Source organism: Gallus gallus, unplaced genomic scaffold (genome assembly GCF_016699485.2).
Source record: "Gallus gallus isolate bGalGal1 unplaced genomic scaffold, bGalGal1.mat.broiler.GRCg7b scaffold_55, whole genome shotgun sequence".
NCBI lineage: Eukaryota > Metazoa > Chordata > Aves > Galliformes > Phasianidae > Gallus > Gallus gallus.
Genome location: NW_024096007.1, coordinates 1 through 18401, shown reverse-complemented (window position 1 = coordinate 18401; position 18401 = coordinate 1). Strand labels below are relative to the sequence as shown.

The 18401-nt window shown below is 52.8% G+C and overlaps 2 long non-coding RNA genes across 4 annotated transcripts; both read left to right on the top strand.

Moving 5' to 3' along the window:
• Positions 1-919: 919 nt before the first annotated feature.
• Positions 920-3207, top strand: LOC121108899. Of its 3 annotated transcripts, XR_006932608.1 has the most exons (4): positions 920-1219; positions 1298-1400; positions 1537-1622; positions 2528-3207. It is a non-coding gene; the product is annotated as an uncharacterized LOC121108899 (long non-coding RNA). The 3 variants fall into 3 exon arrangements; XR_005843536.2 differs by lacking the exon at positions 1537-1622; XR_005843537.2 differs by having other exon boundaries at positions 920-1400.
• An 11736-nt stretch (positions 3208-14943) lies between these two features.
• On the top strand, positions 14944-16625 carry LOC121108900. The gene is made up of 3 exons (XR_005843538.2): positions 14944-15243; positions 15322-15424; positions 16553-16625. It is a non-coding gene; the product is annotated as an uncharacterized LOC121108900 (long non-coding RNA).
• The last annotated feature ends 1776 nt before the right edge of the window (positions 16626-18401 follow it).

Here is an 18401-nt window from a genome sequence, read left to right as displayed (position 1 = left end):
TGCTTTTGTCTGTTGCCTCCCTCCTTCTGCCCCTGTCAGAGGGGAGGAACGAGCTGCACTTGCACAGAGACATTGCTCTCACGGCCACTCCCCCCTCAGGTTGGAGCATTCCTGGCTGCAGGATGGGCAAACCTAAGTTCTTGCCTGATTGTGTCTGTAAAGCTTAAAAAGGGACACAAACTATGGCCTCTTGGCTCATGAGAGGGGGTGAGAGAGGGGATGCTGTGCTATTGGGCTGCAGCCAAGAGTCTGAGAGAGTCTGTGTTATGTGAGATTTGAGAGACAGTTCTGGGGAGTGTGGGAGCAGTGCAAACGTGCAAGGGTGCTTTTCCTTTCAGGGGCCTTTGTGCGACAGCAGATGTTGATGCCCTAGAAGCACGGTGCGGAGCACATCCTGGGATCAAGGTGCCACGGACTGGAAAATGCTGCTGTGGCGAAGTTCCTGTGTGAAGACAAAACTCCCAGTCCCCCAGAAAAGTGGAGGCAGAAGAGCAGTGACAAGGTATCTACATGTCTATCTGTGTATGTGCACAGCAGGCCCAGCTGCCCCTGCTTCCTCCCTCCACGGGATCTGCTCCTGCTGCTGCTGCTGCTGGAGTCTCCTCTGGCCATGGTGGCGTGGGGCGAGTTCTTGTGTCAAACAGGATCTCCCATTCGTCAACTCATTGTGACCGGGCCTGATCCCCTGGTTGACCTGTAATGAATCGCAACGTTATCCATCCCATAACCTACCCTGGCACCGAGGTTAGACACCGTAGGTCTGTAGCTACCAGGATCATCTTCTGGCCCCTTCTGAGCTTGAGACCTCATGCGGCTGTCTCTAAAGTGTCTTGCCCACCACTTCATCCTGGTTGGGTGGCCTGTAGCACACTCCCACGCTAACGTCAGTCTTACTGGCCTTTGCTTTTATTCTGACCTAGAAGCTCTCAACCCTATCATGGCCATCGTTCATTTCCAGACATTCCCATTCTTTCTTAACGTAGAGGGCTGCACCACTGCCTTTCCTGCCTTGCCTCTCTCTTTTGAAAAGTCGCTAGCCATCCATCACAGCACTCCAGCTGTGTGAGTCATTCCACCACGTTTCTGTGATTTTTCTCCTGTTTTTGGATTCCAAGAAAAGCCAGGTAGGATTATTTTTATTGTTATTCTTTTTTTAATGGCAGGCATTGTGTTCAACTTAAAAAAGGAACGCATGAAGAATAGCTTTGTTTGCATTCTGGTAAGTGCTGAGGCTTTGGCTGATGACAGCTTTCAGCTGCAGCTGAACTAGGCTGGATTTGTCTCCTGCTCTCCATAGGTGAGTGTTTCTCTTCCAGATCTTTGAATCAGCTTTCTACACGGCTTAAGCGATGGAACAGGAAAGACTCCAATATGGTAACAACGTGATTTCTAGTGTTTTGGTACGTATATTCAAGTCAGTATGGGTCCATTTCAGACAGCATCGTCTCACATCTGTTTGTTGTCTCATATCAAAGGCATTTTTACTAATTTGGCTACATACATACTCCACCCATAGTTTGCGTCTTGTCTTCTTAGGGTGAGGTTTGCCTGCTGAACAGCAAGACAAAAGAAGCTTAAATTACAGAAGCAGAGAAGCAGAGACAGTCTAGAGGCTCAATACAGTACGGATCAGTTAGAGTATTACTTTGAAGTTGTTGTGTTCTGGGTCTTAGGTGGGATGAGAGACGGGTGTGAATGTTACAGCCAAGTGTTTTTCCCTTGTTCATTGTTCACCTGCTGCCATGCAAGCCAGCTCTTCTTTTCCCTGCCTCTGCTTTTCTTGTTGCATGCATATGCATCGCAAAATCTCTGAACAGATTTATTTTCACGTTTTAACAGTGTATAGCTAGAAGTGGGGCTTATCTCAGCCTTTTGTCTCATCATCTGATGGCGATTGGTTGTGTATGGGGGGAGTTTGCACGAATTATTAGCATCTCACCAAAAGCAAGGAACAGAAAAAGAAAGAAAAAAACACCAAACCGCCCTAAAAGCTGCATAAATGACTATAGCTGAGCCAGCAGGAAATATTACCTGCAGTTTGCAGAGTCCTCATTTTGCTCAGCACTGACTGGATGGGGTTAACAGTGACCGCTAATGAAGGAGCTCTGCAACCTGTCTGAGCAGTGCTCCAGTCTTTGTTGCTGCGTTAGGAATGCACTGCTTCTCCTGCCACATTTCTTCACGCCCTCGGTTGTTATCTGAGCAGTGTTAGCCCCCACGAGCGATGCAGTCAGTGCCTGCTTGCTCCAGGTGCTCCATAAGCACAGCAGAAGGATGCCAGGGGGCTTGCAGGCAGTGTGTGCATGCTGTTGCTCTCTCAAAGAAGCCCCTGTTTTAGCTAGCTGCAGAAGAAACCATTTTTTCCTTGGTCAGATCCTTGCAAACGCAGTGCAAGTGTACAGAACGGTACAGTGTCTAGCTGTCTTTTGGCAGTATGTGCAATGAGGTTATCTATTTTTCAGGCAGAGGAGTGCCTCCCGACAGTTGAGACTGAGCATTGTTTTCTCTCCTTCTTCCTATCTTGCAGGAAAGATTGTTTCACGTGTAATGAAAAGCTAGTGTCCAGATGATCACTGCGGCCAGATGGCAATTTTGATGCCCTCGTCACTAAGACTTGTCCAAGCCCTGATGTATGTGAAGCTCATCAGGAGGGAATGCTCGCAAGAATCAGCTAACACAATAGCAGCAAGCTTTCAGTGACAGCGTTCAGGAAGGGTGACGATTCAGGCTGGGAGCAGGTATGTCATCACCTGACTTGACCACATGTAACTTGATGCTAGAAGTACACCACGTCCTCCCTCCCTGCATGGCAAGAGATTGCTCTCTTCTCCTGCAAAGGCAGCCAAAGTAACTTCTGTGTGCTGACTAGAGAGAGAAAACTTGGTGTCACTCCTCGCAAGTCCTGTGGCAGCCAGATACTGTGTTAGCCACTCACAGGTAGCATGTCTTTGGTATCAGGGTGTAAGAGAATGAACTCTGTAGGAGCGCTGCTGTCATAGGCCACCAAGGGCCCGGGATGCCTGGCTGAAATTTGATGTTGCAGATACCTTGGTGTCACTGGAATCCATGGAGTTGACACAGTCCTCTGATGGCTGGATTTCGGCTTTCTAAGGGTATTCCTTTCTGTTTCTCATCTTTTCGGGTGATATTGCTTTGCTTTCCTTGGCTTTTTAGTAATTCCTATTTTGGTTATTGTTTCTGGAATGGCTTTGCTTTGCTCCTTGGTTTTTCTTTTGTATCTTTGCCTTGCATTGCTTGTGAATTTTCATTTATTCCTTCTCTTCAGTGCAAAGCATTGGTGAGTGCTTTTCTCTTTGTACTGTGTTTGGTTTCTTTGCTTTGACACGATATACACGAGTAAAGCAAATGAATGGAATACAGTATGGTGACCTTGTTTTGTTTGCTTTGTTTTCCTTGCTTGGTTGTTTTTCCCCTATTGCTTTTCAGTAGTGCGCCTTTTGCTTTGCTTTCCATTGTCTTTGTGTCTGTTTTGTTGGCTCTTTGTCTTAGCTGTTCCTTTTCTTTGCATTAGCTTCTTCCTCCCAGAGGAGAGCATTCCTTGCCTTTTCAGAGGATGGTTCTTGGCTTTGCTTGGAGTTTCTCCCTTGCTCTTCATTCTTGGTTGCCTTACCTGGCTTTGCCTTCCTTGTCCCCTTGCCCCGGCCTTGCTCTTCCTTTGCCTTCACTCACCTGATGTGCTCTCTCCCTTGATTGTTCTGTTCTGTCTGTTCCTTTCTGGCTTCTTGAACTGCAGCCTCCTCTCTGGGCTTTCCTGCCGTGCTTGATGCATTTGCAGCTCCTTGGAGTTTCCCAGGTGGGTCCACGCCTCCTGGGCCTCCTTGCCTCTTCCCTTGTGGTGCTCTTGTGGCTTTTTCTCCAGCTGGCTGGATCCATGCGGGCCTATTGCCCCATTTTCTCGGCATTGGTGTATGTAGATTGTTCTGTGTCATCTTCCCAGGCATAGATGCTGAGTTTTTGCCTCTCCCAGACTCTGTTGTCATCTTTGCTTTTCCGTGAGAGTGTATTCTGTTCTGTTAGCGTTGGTTGCTTGTTTTTGAATTTGGTGTTTGTTGTTGTTTCATGTATTGTTATTGGCTTTCTTTGATGTGCGTGGGGTTTTTCTTTGTTCTTTTTTTCAGTTTGGTGCTCTTTTTTTTTTTTTGCTGTTCACTTCTTTGCACTGTATTTTTTTCCCAGTAGCGTTTCTTTTCCTTTCTCTTGTACTAGAAATTTTAGCTCCTAACACTAATCCAAATGTATAAACCACAAGTCTGAACCACACAGGTGTATGGGAACTGTATAATCACAGCCTGACCCTCTGTTTGACCACCTGAGGCGAGTGCTGAGTCAGCTGCAGGGGCACAGGTGATGGCAGTTTCACCTGAGTGACCGGAAGGGGTGGACCCTGGCTGCAGCCCTGCTAGACCCCATGTAAGGGCTGACTCCCAAGGAGGAAGGCTCTCTCTCTGGAGGTCACCCTTAGTGGAGCTGTTCTGCGCGCCCAGGGTACGGGTAAGCTTTGTATTTCATTCCTCCTTTGGAAAGGCAATTCTCTCTCTGCTCCTTTACCTATTTGCCTTACAATCTGTTTGCCATACACACAGGTAATGTTTAACCCCACTAATGGGTAGCCCTTAAGCCTTTTCTGTAAATGCAACAGGGATAGGGTTAGCCCTCATCAAGTAAGGGCCACCCTCAGTCCTAAAACCAAAGGGTAGCCCTTAACCATAACCGAAGTGCGAATCCTTCGCTCTAATCCAATGTGGTAACCGTTGACCTGTCACTGAAGGGAAGCCCTTCATCCTAACCTACTATGGTAACTCTTCATCCTAAACGCTAGCCTCTAACAGTAACCTTTAAGCCAATCCCTAGGGGTTTTCCTTAAGCCTTTGCCCTGACTGAACTTGGTAACATTTCCACGTGAAGCCTTATCTAATGCAGTAACCCGACCATCTGATGCCAAAGGGTAACGGTCCGCAGTTAGTAGTAAGACTAAATAGTAGCACTTAACCGTAATCCAGCAGGGGATGAGGCCGAGCTTGTCTTCTGCCAGGGCTGCTCTCAGCCCCAGGGCACGGCGAGCGGCTGCGGGCAGTGCATCTCCCAGCTGAGGTGCCTGTCAACATCTGCCCGCTGTCCTTGTGGAGGGCCCGTCATCGTCATGGAAACTGATTGTAACAGCACAAAGGTTCCAGGAGCGTGGGTGATGTCAGCTGTGACATCCTCTGGGGGGCCTGGAGCCGCCCTTTTTTGGCCTTGCAGCCCATCAAGCCAAAGCCTGCTGTCCTGCACGTGGTCCCACCGGGCAGAAACTCTTGGGACGTAGGAAGGTTCAGGGGAGGGGACAGATGCCTGAGGGCATTCTTTGATTCCATCCCGAGAGTTGTCTTTGTCTTTGTTCTTTCCATGTCGTGTGGTTTTTCTTTGCTTTTCCTCTTGCTATTTAACATCTTTTCTTTCTTTTATGCTTCTTTCTCTGTTGCTTTGCATTGCACTGCTTTGGTTGTTTGTTGGTTTTTTTTCCCTTCCTTTCAGGCCAAGCCCCAGGGGCTGCTAGGGCAATGTCCTCACTTGGAGGGGGAGGCTGGGTTTCCCATCTGAGGGCTTCATGCACAAATAGCAAGGAAAACTCAGACACAGAGCAATGCTAAGCAAAAGCACGCCTTTTCTGAGACACTGTCTCAAGCTCCCTGAGCTCTTTTTTCCTACGAGGTAACTCCCCTGCTTTTTTCCATCTCTTATTACAACAAGAGAGATTTCCATCGCTCTTACAACAGCTCGCCAAATAATGTTCTTACCCACAGAAGCTTTCCCTTTTCTCAGTGAGTCACTTGAATCCCGGGCTGATTCCCTAAAACCAAGTGTAATTGTTCTCCTTCCCAGAAACCAGTCACCAACAGAAGTTGTCCTGTTAGCCCACATCCACCCAAAATCCCTCAAGTACACTATTCTTACAGTCAAACCAGACCATTTTCTGTTCAACTGCAGTGCACTTACGGACCGTATTTCTAGTCTTGTTCCTGCTGAGGTAGTGGTAAAGAAACCCCAGTCTGCCTGACAGCAATACATTGCTCAGAGTAAAGCTGCTGGAGCACACAAAATGCTGTCAGGCGTCCGAGCTGAGCAACAGACTTCATTCCTGAATTGCACAGCTACCAGTAGAAGTGACCTCCACGCTGTTTGGCCTGTCCAAGGAGTTCACGCAGCTCTGAGTACCCCCATTTCTACACAGAGTGGTATCCCCCGTCGGCTATCAGCTGCTACTGTAAGCCTTTCTGCTGCTTGAAGCCAGAGGGGCCAGACCCAGCTGGCCCTTAGGGACCTCCTTTGACCCAGGCCTCCGACGGAAGTGTACCACTGGTTAACCCAGAATGGCAACTGTAGACCAAGGCTATCACAGGCACAGTTTTCCCTTACCCAGGGAGCGGAAGGGACTCAGTCCAGTAAATGAAGATGGAACTGCTTACCCCTTTGTGAGGAGGAGGGCTCACACCCTACTAAACAAGAGCAGAATTTGAAGCAGTGATCCTTCCCTTGGGGCAGCCAGCCCTGAAATGAGGTGAGGGAGGGGTGGAACCAGGCTGCACCCCTTTGTCATCCAGGTGAATTGCTTCCCTCTTTTTGCTCCTGAGCAGAACAAGATTTGAGGAGGCGGAAAGCCTGTGAAGTCCAAAAAGACTGCTTTCCTACTTCCTTCCCGTTTGTGTTAGCTGGCTGTCACGGAGTGATCTAGATCAGTGTATGCCTGTGGCGGGGCAGTGGGCCTGTTTTCCTGTGTTTGGCTTCCTTGCTTTGCCATGATGCTGTCTTGAGTTCATGTGCTGGACTCTTGTATTTCGTGTCTTTGTTTTGCTTTGCTCTGTTTTCCTTGTTGTTTGCCGTTCTTTTGTCAGTCTTGCTTTATTGCTGCTCCTGTGTTGCAATACCTTTGTTTTGTTCCGATGTGGTGATTGATACTTTTCCCTTTCCCATTCTTGGAACTCTTTTCTCCCTCCTTCAGGGTGTTCCTCTTTGTTTCTCGGCTTTTCAGGTGATTTTGCTTTGCCTTCCTTGGCTTTTTGGAACTTGGGAAAAGGTACCGAGGTGCATGGATATGGAGAAGAAAAGCTCTCCTGCTGTGGCTGAGAGGTGATGCAAAGGAGGCCTCCCGAGCAAGCACCACAAAGGCAGCTTGCTTCTCCAGAGGCTGCAGCATAAGCTCGTGTTCCTTGCGGAGGACTCCGTTGTGCATCTGCAGGAGCTGCTTTGGCATGGAGGATTTTGTGGAGTTGCTGCCAGTCGTTGCTCGGATGAAGTGAGGCTTTTGTCCTTGTATCTGTGCAGGAAAGCAGTGCGGAGGGAACGTGTGTGGTGAGATGCTGAGGAGAGATTGCCTTCCTTGCCCCAGCAGGCTGCTTGTGTCCTGGTGATGCACGGTGACGAGAAGGCTGCTGTTCTGTGAGTAAGCCTGCCACGTGGGAGTAATGGTTGTGGCCTTCTGGGCAAGTCTCTGAGGAGAGGTCTTTGGGCAGGCTGGTTGTTTTGCTGGGCAAGTGCCATTTCAGTTGTTTGTTGCCATGCTTGGTTGGTGCTTGTTTGAGAAATAGTCGTTCTCTAGGCGAGCAGTGCTCTGGCAGCAGGGGAGTGAGAAATGTCATGTCCACCCAGTCTTCTCCACGAGCCTTACGCTGCCTTTCCCCAGTGTGTGTAAATGGCTGTAGAAATGGCAGGGGGAGAAATGGGGAAGAGGGGAGGTGCGGTTTCTGTGCATGCTGTGTCCCCGGAGCAGGTGTGAGCTACTAAGAGCTGGGAGCCCTGCAGAGCGTCCTGGGTTTGTTTTGCTTCCTTGTTGGAGCTGTTGGGATGCTTTTGTGGGTGCTTTGTGCGTTTGAAGTCCCTGTGAACTCTGCTGAGACCAGTGGTGTCCTAGGGAGAGCCCCGCTGCCCCCTTTTTGTTCGGGCTGTTTTCTTCCCTCTGGAGGTTAAAAGGGCCTTCAGAAACCCATCAGTACAACTTGGTGCTGCTCCAGCCTGTCAAGTGGAGATGATGAAGTGTGACCGCCACTGGGGCAGGGAGGAGAGCAGTTGGCTCGCTGCAGCCACCCCAGCATCCCCGGAGGTGGGCCTGGGGGGGGGCTTTGGTGCTGCACAAACGACTGCAGGCAGAGGTGTAGGAAAGCGAACGCCATACGTTTAATAATTTAACGTACAAAACAGCAAATATATGATTATATTCCCAACCATTTCCCACCCTAACAATTGTTTCTGATCCCACCCCCTAAAATTCCCACCCTCTAATCAATTTCCCACCCCCCAGCTCCCACCCCGCAATCAATTGCTCACCACCCACCCTCCTCCCCGCTTCCCCCCCGCTCCCTCCCACCAATAGTTCCCTCCCTCTGCAGAAAACCTCCCAGCCCCCCAAATTCCCACCCCAACAGTTCCTTCCTCCAAATTCCAACAACTTGGGAGTGTAACGTGATCAGAGTACAATTTCTCCCCCAGAATTGCCACCCCACAGAATTCCCTCCCCCTCCCCCCATCTTCAGTGCCAGCAGTTACGGTGTCCAATAATTTTTGATGCCAACCATCTCCCACGGCAGCCATTTCTCACCCCAGCAGTTTCCCAACCCCCAAATTCCCACCCCAACAATATCACAGTACAGCCATTTCATTTCTAACCTCAGAAAGATCCCAGTGCCTTAAGAATTCCAACACCAAATTCCCACCCCCCACCCTGGATTCCCACCCCAACAGTATCTCAGTACAGCCATTTCCAACCTCAGGAAGATCCCAACACCCCATGAATTCCCACCCCAAGAGTTCCCACCCCAAATTCCCTCCCCCCACCCCGGATTCCCACCCCAACAATATCACAGTACAGCCATTTCATTTCCAACCCCAAAAAGATCCCAGCACCCCAAGAATTCCCACCCCAAGTTCTCACCCAAAGAGTTCCCACCCCAAATTCCCACCCCCCACCCATTCCCCACCCCGCAACCATCCCCTCCCCACCCCAAATTCCCACCCCCCAGCCTTCTTTTCCCAGCCCAAAGCTTTGACAGTCCAACCCGTTGGCGGTCCATCAGCTTCAGAGTCCCGCATTGCCCCAGCCCAAGATGCCGTTTGTGGACAGCCCAGTTTTGGAGGAGTAGGGCTGGGGCCGGTGCTGGTGCCCCCAGAACACTGCCGCTGCTCTCTGGGCATGGTGGGGGCCAGCGAGGAGCCCAGGGCTCCAGGGAGCCGTCTTGGTCGGCTATGGCCACGTCTCCTGCTCCAGCAAGTGGGCCGGTTTCTTGGTGCGCTCCCGCTCGAGCCGCTGTTGGGCTGTGATGGGCACCCCATCAGGGCACAGTCCTCCTGCTGCCCGCCCACCGTGCTGACACAGCCAGCTTGGCCTAGCGCCGGTGTTTGTGGCCTGGGCCATCGTGGCAGCGCGGCAGCTTCCTCTTTGTGGCTGGGCCGCTGCCAGTGTGCTGCTCGTGCCCGGTGCTCTTGCTGTTAGTGGTGGTGCAGGCGGGCGCTGGGCACTTGGCTGGCTCAGTGCTGTCCTCGTGGTGCATGTCTGCCAGCCGGCAGGAGATGAATCCGGGTGGCAGTGCCAGGCGGGTGAGAACCACCCGGGGCTGCCTCCGCTGCACCTCTTGGATCAGACGTGCAGTGCGGGGCAGCAGAGGTGCGGGGGCAGCCAGGGGGGTCGGCAGTGCCAGGCGGGTGAGAACCACCCGGGGCTGCCTCCGCTGCACCTCTTGGATCAGACGTGCAGTGCGGGGCAGCAGAGGTGCGGGGGCAGCCAGGGGGGTCGGCAGTGCCAGGCGGGTGAGAACCACCCGGGGCTGCCTCCGCCGCGCCTCTTCCATCAGATGTGCAGTGCGGGGCGACGGAGGCGCAGGGGCAGCCAGGGGCGTCGGCACGGGCAGCTCAGGGGATGCTGGCTGCCAGCAGAGCGAGTTGCTGAGGAGCCCTGATTCAGGATGTGTCTCGTTGCTCAGCTCCCTGCTGGCCCCGGAGGAGTCCGAGTGCTCTGTGCCGGAAGAAGAGGAGTCGAGGCTGCTGGAGACATCAGGGCTCAGTGGCTCCGTGGCAGTGATGCGCTGCATCAGCTCTTGCGTTTGGCAGCTGTTTGCAGTGGCTTTGGTCCCCTCTCTTGTGACACCGGGCAGGTCCTGCTTGTGCTGGGGGACCTCCAGAGCTGCTTCTGAAAAAGCAAGAACATCCCCCCGAAGGATGATGGCAGCCTTCCCACAGCCACTCGGTGCAGGCAGCCACCTCTGGGGGTCACCTCTGCGGAGCACAGTCTCACCGTCAATCCAGGTGAGCAAACGGTCCATTTCCACATCATCGTTGTCAAGTCTGTGGGTGCTGGGTGTCTCTTCTGGAAAAGGCAGAAAATGCCCAGCGGGGCAATGGCAATGCCGGCTTTCCCACGCCCACTCCGTGCAGACACCCCCCCAGCAGCTCTGCTGCCCCTCCGAGAGAGACTCACCGTTGTTGATCCACGTGAGCAGGTCATCGATGTCTGCGTCGTCGTACAGGATGCCTGTCTTGGATGTCACTTCTGGAAAAGGCAGAAAATGCCCAGTGGGGCAATGCCAGCTTTCTTTCCCACACCCAGTGTGGGTGGGTGGGTGGGTGCCAGCAACCCCCCGCCAGCTCTGCTGCCCCCAAACTCACCGTCGTTGAGCCATGCCAGGAGATGCTGGATGTCCGCCACGTCCTCCGGGATGTCTGCGCTCGCTGTGGCTGCTGGAAAAGCAAGGACATCCCCAGTGGGGCAATGCCAGCTTTCCCCCAGCCACCCGGTGCGGACAGCCTGCCGCACGCCCCGCAGCCCCCAAACTCACCCCCTGAGTCCAGCGCTGCGGTGCTGCAGCCGAGCGGAGCCGTGGCGGGATGGGGGCACCCGTCGGTGGGCGCTGGGTGCCCCTGGTCCTCCGTGAGCACCACGGCGTCCTGAAAGGGCTCCATCGGCGACTCCCAGGTGGCGGGCAGGGTGCAGGGCACGGGGAGCACCTGCTCCTGCAGTGGTGGTACCTGCAAAAGAACTGGCGGGGGGCCGGGGCGGCCGGGGGCCTGCGGCAGGCAGGTGCCTGCGGGCTGCGGGGGCTCCCCGTGGAACACGGCCCCAGGCCACAGCCCCATCGGCTGCTGGGGCGGCAGCGTCCCTGCCAGCAGGGGATGTCCCCAGCAGTGAGCGGGGGCAGTGGGGGGAGCCATAGCTGGGTGCAGCCCCCCAGGTAGCAGCTGCAGCACCGGTAAGTGCAGCCCCCCAGTTGGGGGCAGGCCCCCAGGTGGCAGTGGAGCCCCAGTTGGGGGCAGCCCCCCAGGGGGGAGCCGCGCTGCCTGTCCCCAGACACCTGGTACCCCAGGCCAGACAGAGGCCTGAGGCGCCAGGTAGGTGGCAGTGGGGACAGGGAGGGCTTGGGGTGGTACCGGCATCGGTCCGCAGATGGTGGGCTGCATCCAGGCGGGGTCCGGTGGCGGCACAGTCGCTTCAGAGAAAATGGCGTCGGGCGTCAGAGGCACCGTCAGCGCTCCTCGAGGGATTCTCTCTGTGGGGAAAGGCCAAAGTAGGCTCTGGGGTGGGCTCTGGGGTGAGCTCTGGGGCGCTGGGGTGCGATCTGGGGCACAGGGCTGAGATCGGGCTTACAGGGCTGGGATCTGGGACGCTGGGGTGGGATATGGGACACTGGGGTGAGCTCTGGGTTACAGGGGTGATATCGGGGTTACAGGGGTGGGATCTGGGGCACAGGGGTGGGATCTGGAGCGCTGGGGCCAGCTGAAGCATGGGAGCAGGGGAAGCCTGCTGCCTTACCTGCCATGACAGCTGGAGAGTGGCAGTTAGGGGAGCCCCTCCCCCCAGGGGGGTTGCGTGACCGTTGGGGTCAGCCCCTTTCCCCCAGGCTTGAGATGGTTGCAGTTTTTGTCGCCACAAAGACCTTAAAGACCCTCAAGTCTAAGCACAACCTAACCATACCAGCCTAACTCTAACGAGCCCCTGCTCAATCATGTCCCCGAGCACCACCTGGTTTTCAACACATTCAGGGATGGTGACTGAACCAGCTCCCTGGGTGGAATAGGGAGCCAGCCCATCAGGTCTCCCCTCAGCCTCCTTTTCCCCACACTAAACAGCCCCAGTTCCTTCAGTCACTCCTCAGAGGGCATATTGGCCAAGGCCTTCCCCAGCCTTGTTGCCCTTCTTTCAACCTGCTTCAGCACCTCAACGGCCCTTCTGTGCTGAGGTGCCCAAAACTGAACACTGGACTCGAGGTGAGGCCTCGCCAGTGCCGAGTCCAGGGGCAGGATGACTTCCCTAGTCCTGCTCACCACACCATTCCTGAGCCAGGAATTGTGGTTATGCCATTGGCCTTCTTGGCCACCTGGGCACACTGCTGGCTCATCTTCAGCCACCTGTCCGTCAGCACACCAAGGTCCCTTTCAGGGATCAGGCAGCTTTCCAGCCACTCCTCCCCAAGGAGGACTGGGGGGACGCCTGGGCTTGTTGTGACCAAAATGCAGGACCCGACACTCGGCCCCATTGAAACTCATCCAGTTAACCTGGCAGAGTGAAGAGAGAACAAAAACCAAGCAGGCAAAGAGCAGAGCTGTCCACAGGGGGCAGGGCTTGGGGCAGGGCCTGTGCCGGAGGGTGGTCCAGCACAGTGGTGGCCTCGGGGCCCAGGCTGGAGGGGGCCTGGCACAGTTGAGGCCTCGTGTGGGCCCAGAAGGAAGGAGGCCCAGGCACAGGTAGAGCCTCGGGGCCCAGGATGGAGGAGGACCAGGTGCAGTTGGGGCTGCACTGGGGGGGCCCAGGATGGAGGAGAAGCAGGCTCAGTTGGGGCTGTGTTGGGGCCCAGGATGGAGGAGGACCAGTGCAGTTGGGGCTGCACTGGGGGGGCCCGAGCTGGAGCGGGGCCTAGCACAGTTGAGGCCTCCTCTGGGCCCAGACCAGAGGGAGCCCCGGCACAGCCCAGGCTTTGGGGCCTAGGATGGAGGAGGACCAGGCACAGTTGGGGCTGCTTTGGGGCCCAGGATGGAGGGGGGCCAGGCACAGTTGGGGCTGCTTTGGGGCCCAGGATGGAGGAGGACCAGGCACAGTTGGGGCTGCTTTTGGGCCTGGGCTGGAGTGGGGCCTGGCACAGATGGGGCAGATTTGGGGCCCGGGCTGGAGCAGGCACAGTTGAGGCCTTGTCTGGGCCCAGACGAAAGGGAGCCCAGGCACAGCCTGTGCCTTGGGGCCTAGGATGGAGGAGGACCTGGCACAGTTGGGGCTGCCTGTGGTCCCAGGATGGAGGAGGACCAGGCACAGTTGGGGCTGCTTTGGGGCCCGGGCATGTGGGAGGCTTGGCACAGCCAGAGCCTTGTGGCTGCACTCCCTCTGTACAGTTCAACCTTGATCCATAACCTAAAATGGTAACTGTAGTGAAAGGCAGTAGCTGATCCAGCGGCTTTCTTGTGTTTTAATTTTCCTATGAGTGGGGAAGGACTCAAGCTAGTAAACAAAGAGCCCTTTCTGAAGAACAGGACTCAGAAAGTATGAGCACAGAGCAGATCTCCCAGTAGAGATTCTTCCCCTTAGACAGGCAGCCCTTAAACGAGGGTGGGGAGGGCTGGAGCCAGGCTCCACCCGTTTTTTGCCCAGGTGAAATGCTTGCAGCTGTGCTCCACAGCAGAATGTGTTTTAATGAAGCCTGTGAAAGCCTGTGACATGAAAGAATCCTTTCTTCCTTCCTTTTTTCTCGTTTGTGTTTGTTGCCTGCAGTTCCAAGCAGGTGGCCTCTCAGTGTCTTGCAAGTGACAGCTAGCAGCAGCAGGTCCAGCCAAGAGGCACAGCACCCTGCAACCTCCAGGTGAGTGACAGCAGGCAGGCAGGCCTTTGGGCTCTGCAGGGTCATTGTGTGGAGCATTATGCCCAGGAACAGCTGAGTGTAAAGATGATGTCCGAGCTGCAGAGCTAAGCCTAACGGAGAGGCCCAGCGGCTCAGCTCGTTTCCCAGCGTGAGGCAGGAAATTGGAGCCACTAGGGATATGCAGACGCTTTCTGCTTTTGTCTGTTGCCTCCCTCCTTCTGCCCCTGTCAGAGGGGAGGAACGAGCTGCACTTGCACAGAGACATTGCTCTCACGGCCACTCCCCCCTCAGGTTGGAGCATTCCTGGCTGCAGGATGGGCAAACCTAAGTTCTTGCCTGATTGTGTCTGTAAAGCTTAAAAAGGGACACAAACTATGGCCTCTTGGCTCATGAGAGGGGGTGAGAGAGGGGATGCTGTGCTATTGGGCTGCAGCCAAGAGTCTGAGAGAGTCTGTGTTATGTGAGATTTGAGAGACAGTTCTGGGGAGTGTGGGAGCAGTGCAAACGTGCAAGGGTGCTTTTCCTTTCAGGGGCCTTTGTGCGACAGCAGATGTTGATGCCCTAGAAGCACGGTGCGGAGCACATCCTGGGATCAAGGTGCCACGGACTGGAAAATGCTGCTGTGGCGAAGTTCCTGTGTGAAGACAAAACTCCCAGTCCCCCAGAAAAGTGGAGGCAGAAGAGCAGTGACAAGGTATCTACATGTCTATCTGTGTATGTGCACAGCAGGCCCAGCTGCCCCTGCTTCCTCCCTCCACGGGATCTGCTCCTGCTGCTGCTGCTGCTGCTGGAGTCTCCTCTGGCCATGGTGGCGTGGGGCGAGTTCTTGTGTCAAACAGGATCTCCCATTCGTCAACTCATTGTGACCGGGCCTGATCCCCTGGTTGACCTGTAATGAATCGCAACGTTATCCATCCCATAACCTACCCTGGCACCGAGGTTAGACACCGTAGGTCTGTAGCTACCAGGATCATCTTCTGGCCCCTTCTGAGCTTGAGACCTCATGCGGCTGTCTCTAAAGTGTCTTGCCCACCACTTCATCCTGGTTGGGTGGCCTGTAGCACACTCCCACGCTAACGTCAGTCTTACTGGCCTTTGCTTTTATTCTGACCTAGAAGCTCTCAACCCTATCATGGCCATCGTTCATTTCCAGACATTCCCATTCTTTCTTAACGTAGAGGGCTGCACCACTGCCTTTCCTGCCTTGCCTCTCTCTTTTGAAAAGTCGCTAGCCATCCATCACAGCACTCCAGCTGTGTGAGTCATTCCACCACGTTTCTGTGATTTTTCTCCTGTTTTTGGATTCCAAGAAAAGCCAGGTAGGATTATTTTTATTGTTATTCTTTTTTTAATGGCAGGCATTGTGTTCAACTTAAAAAAGGAACGCATGAAGAATAGCTTTGTTTGCATTCTGGTAAGTGCTGAGGCTTTGGCTGATGACAGCTTTCAGCTGCAGCTGAACTAGGCTGGATTTGTCTCCTGCTCTCCATAGGTGAGTGTTTCTCTTCCAGATCTTTGAATCAGCTTTCTACACGGCTTAAGCGATGGAACAGGAAAGACTCCAATATGGTAACAACGTGATTTCTAGTGTTTTGGTACGTATATTCAAGTCAGTATGGGTCCATTTCAGACAGCATCGTCTCACATCTGTTTGTTGTCTCATATCAAAGGCATTTTTACTAATTTGGCTACATACATACTCCACCCATAGTTTGCGTCTTGTCTTCTTAGGGTGAGGTTTGCCTGCTGAACAGCAAGACAAAAGAAGCTTAAATTACAGAAGCAGAGAAGCAGAGACAGTCTAGAGGCTCAATACAGTACGGATCAGTTAGAGTATTACTTTGAAGTTGTTGTGTTCTGGGTCTTAGGTGGGATGAGAGACGGGTGTGAATGTTACAGCCAAGTGTTTTTTCCCTTGTTCATTGTTCACCTGCTGCCATGCAAGCCAGCTCTTCTTTTCCCTGCCTCTGCTTTTCTTGTTGCATGCATATGCATCGCAAAATCTCTGAACAGATTTATTTTCACGTTTTAACAGTGTATAGCTAGAAGTGGGGCTTATCTCAGCCTTTTGTCTCATCATCTGATGGCGATTGGTTGTGTATGGGGGGAGTTTGCACGAATTATTAGCATCTCACCAAAAGCAAGGAACAGAAAAAGAAAGAAAAAAAACACCAAACCGCCCTAAAAGCTGCATAAATGACTATAGCTGAGCCAGCAGGAAATATTACCTGCAGTTTGCAGAGTCCTCATTTTGCTCAGCACTGACTGGATGGGGTTAACAGTGACCGCTAATGAAGGAGCTCTGCAACCTGTCTGAGCAGTGCTCCAGTCTTTGTTGCTGCGTTAGGAATGCACTGCTTCTCCTGCCACATTTCTTCACGCCCTCGGTTGTTATCTGAGCAGTGTTAGCCCCCACGAGCGATGCAGTCAGTGCCTGCTTGCTCCAGGTGCTCCATAAGCACAGCAGAAGGATGCCAGGGGGCTTGCAGGCAGTGTGTGCATGCTGTTGCTCTCTCAAAGAAGCCCCTGTTTTAGCTAGCTGCAGAAGAACCATTTTTTCCTTGTCAGATCCTTGCAAACGCAGTGCAAGTGTACAGAACGGTACAGTGTCTAGCTGTCTTTTGGCAGTATGTGCAATGAGGTTATCTATTTTTCAGGCAGAGGAGTGCCCTCCCGACAGTTGAGACTGAGCATTGTTTTCTCTCCTTCTTCATATCTTGCAGGAAAGATTGTTTCACGTGTAATGAAAAGCTAGTGTCCAGATGATCACTGCGGCCAGATGGCAATTTTGATGCCTCGTCACTAAGACTTGTCCAAGCCCTGATGTATGTGAAGCTCATCAGGAGGGAATGCTCGCAAGAATCAGCTAACACAATAGCAGCAAGCTTTCAGTGACAGCGTTCAGGAAGGGTGACGATTCAGGCTGGGAGCAGGTATGTCATCACCTGACTTGACCACATGTAACTTGATGCTAGAAGTACACCACGTCCTCCCTCCCTGCATGGCAAGAGATTGCTCTCTTCTCCTGCAAAGGCAGCCAAAGTAACTTCTGTGTGCTGACTAGAGAGAGAAAACTTGGTGTCACTCCTCGCAAGTCCTGTGGCAGCCAGATACTGTGTTAGCCACTCACAGGTAGCATGTCTTTGGTATCAGGGTGTAAGAGAATGAACTCTGTAGGAGCGCTGCTGTCATAGGCCACCAAGGGCCCGGGATGCCTGGCTGAAATTTGATGTTGCAGATACCTTGGTGTCACTGGAATCCATGGAGTTGACACAGTCCTCTGATGGCTGGATTTCTGCTTTCTAAGGGTATTCCTTTCTGTTCTCATCTTTTCGGGTGATATTGCTTTGCTTTCCTTGGCTTTTTAGTAATTCCTATTTTGGTTATTGTTTCTGGAATGGCTTTGCTTTGCTCCTTGGTTTTTCTTTTGTATCTTTGCCTTGCATTGCTTGTGAATTTTCATTTATTCCTTCTCTTCAGTGCAAAGCATTGGTGAGTGCTTTTCTCTTTGTACTGTGTTTGGTTCTTTGCTTTGACACGATATACACGAGTAAAGCAAATGAATGGAATACAGTATGGTGACCTTGTTTTGTTTGCTTTGTTTTCCTTGCTTGGTTGTTTTTCCCCTATTGCTTTTCAGTAGTGCGCCTTTTGCTTTGCTTTCCATTGTCTTTGTGTCTGTTTTGTTGGCTCTTTGTCTTAGCTGTTCCTTTCTTTGCATTAGCTTCTTCCTCCCAGAGGAGAGCATTCCTTGCCTTTTCAGAGGATGGTTCTTGGCTTTGCTTGGAGTTTCTCCCTTGCTCTTCATTCTTGGTTGCCTTACCTGGCTTTGCCTTCCTTGTCCCCTTGCCCCGGCCTTGCTCTTCCTTTGCCTTCACTCACATGATGTGCTCTCTCCCTTGATTGTTCTGTTCTGTCTGTCCTTTCTGGCTTCTTGAACTGCAGCCTCCTCTCTGGGCTTTCCTGCCGTGCTTGATGCATTTGCAGCTCCTTGGAGTTTCCCAGGTGGGTCCACGCCTCCTGGGCCTCCTTGCCTCTTCCCTTGTGGTGCTCTTGTGGCTTTTTCTCCAGCTGGCTGGATCCATGCGGGCCTATTGCCCCATTTTCTCGGCATTGGTGTATGTAGATTGTTCTGTGTCATCTCCCAGGCATAGATGCTGAGTTTTTGCCCTCCCAGACCACTCTGTTGTCATCTTTGCTTTTCCGTGAGAGTGTATTCTGTTCTGTTAGCGTTGGTTGCTTGTTTTTGAATTTGGGTTTGTTGTTGTTTCATGTATTGTTATTGGCTTTCTTTGATGTGCGTGGGGTTTTTCTTTGTTTTTTTTCAGTTTGGTGCTCTTTTTTTTTTTTTGCTGTTCACTTCTTTGCACTGTATTTTTTTCCCAGTAGCGTTTTTTTCCTTTCTCTTGTACTAGAAATTTAGCTCCTAACACTAATCCAAATGTATAAACCACAAGTCTGAACCACACGGTGTATGGGAACTGTATAATCACAGCCTGACCCTCTGTTTGACCACCTGAGGCGAGTGCCTGAGTCAGCTGCAGGGGCACAGGTGATGGCAGTTTCACCTGA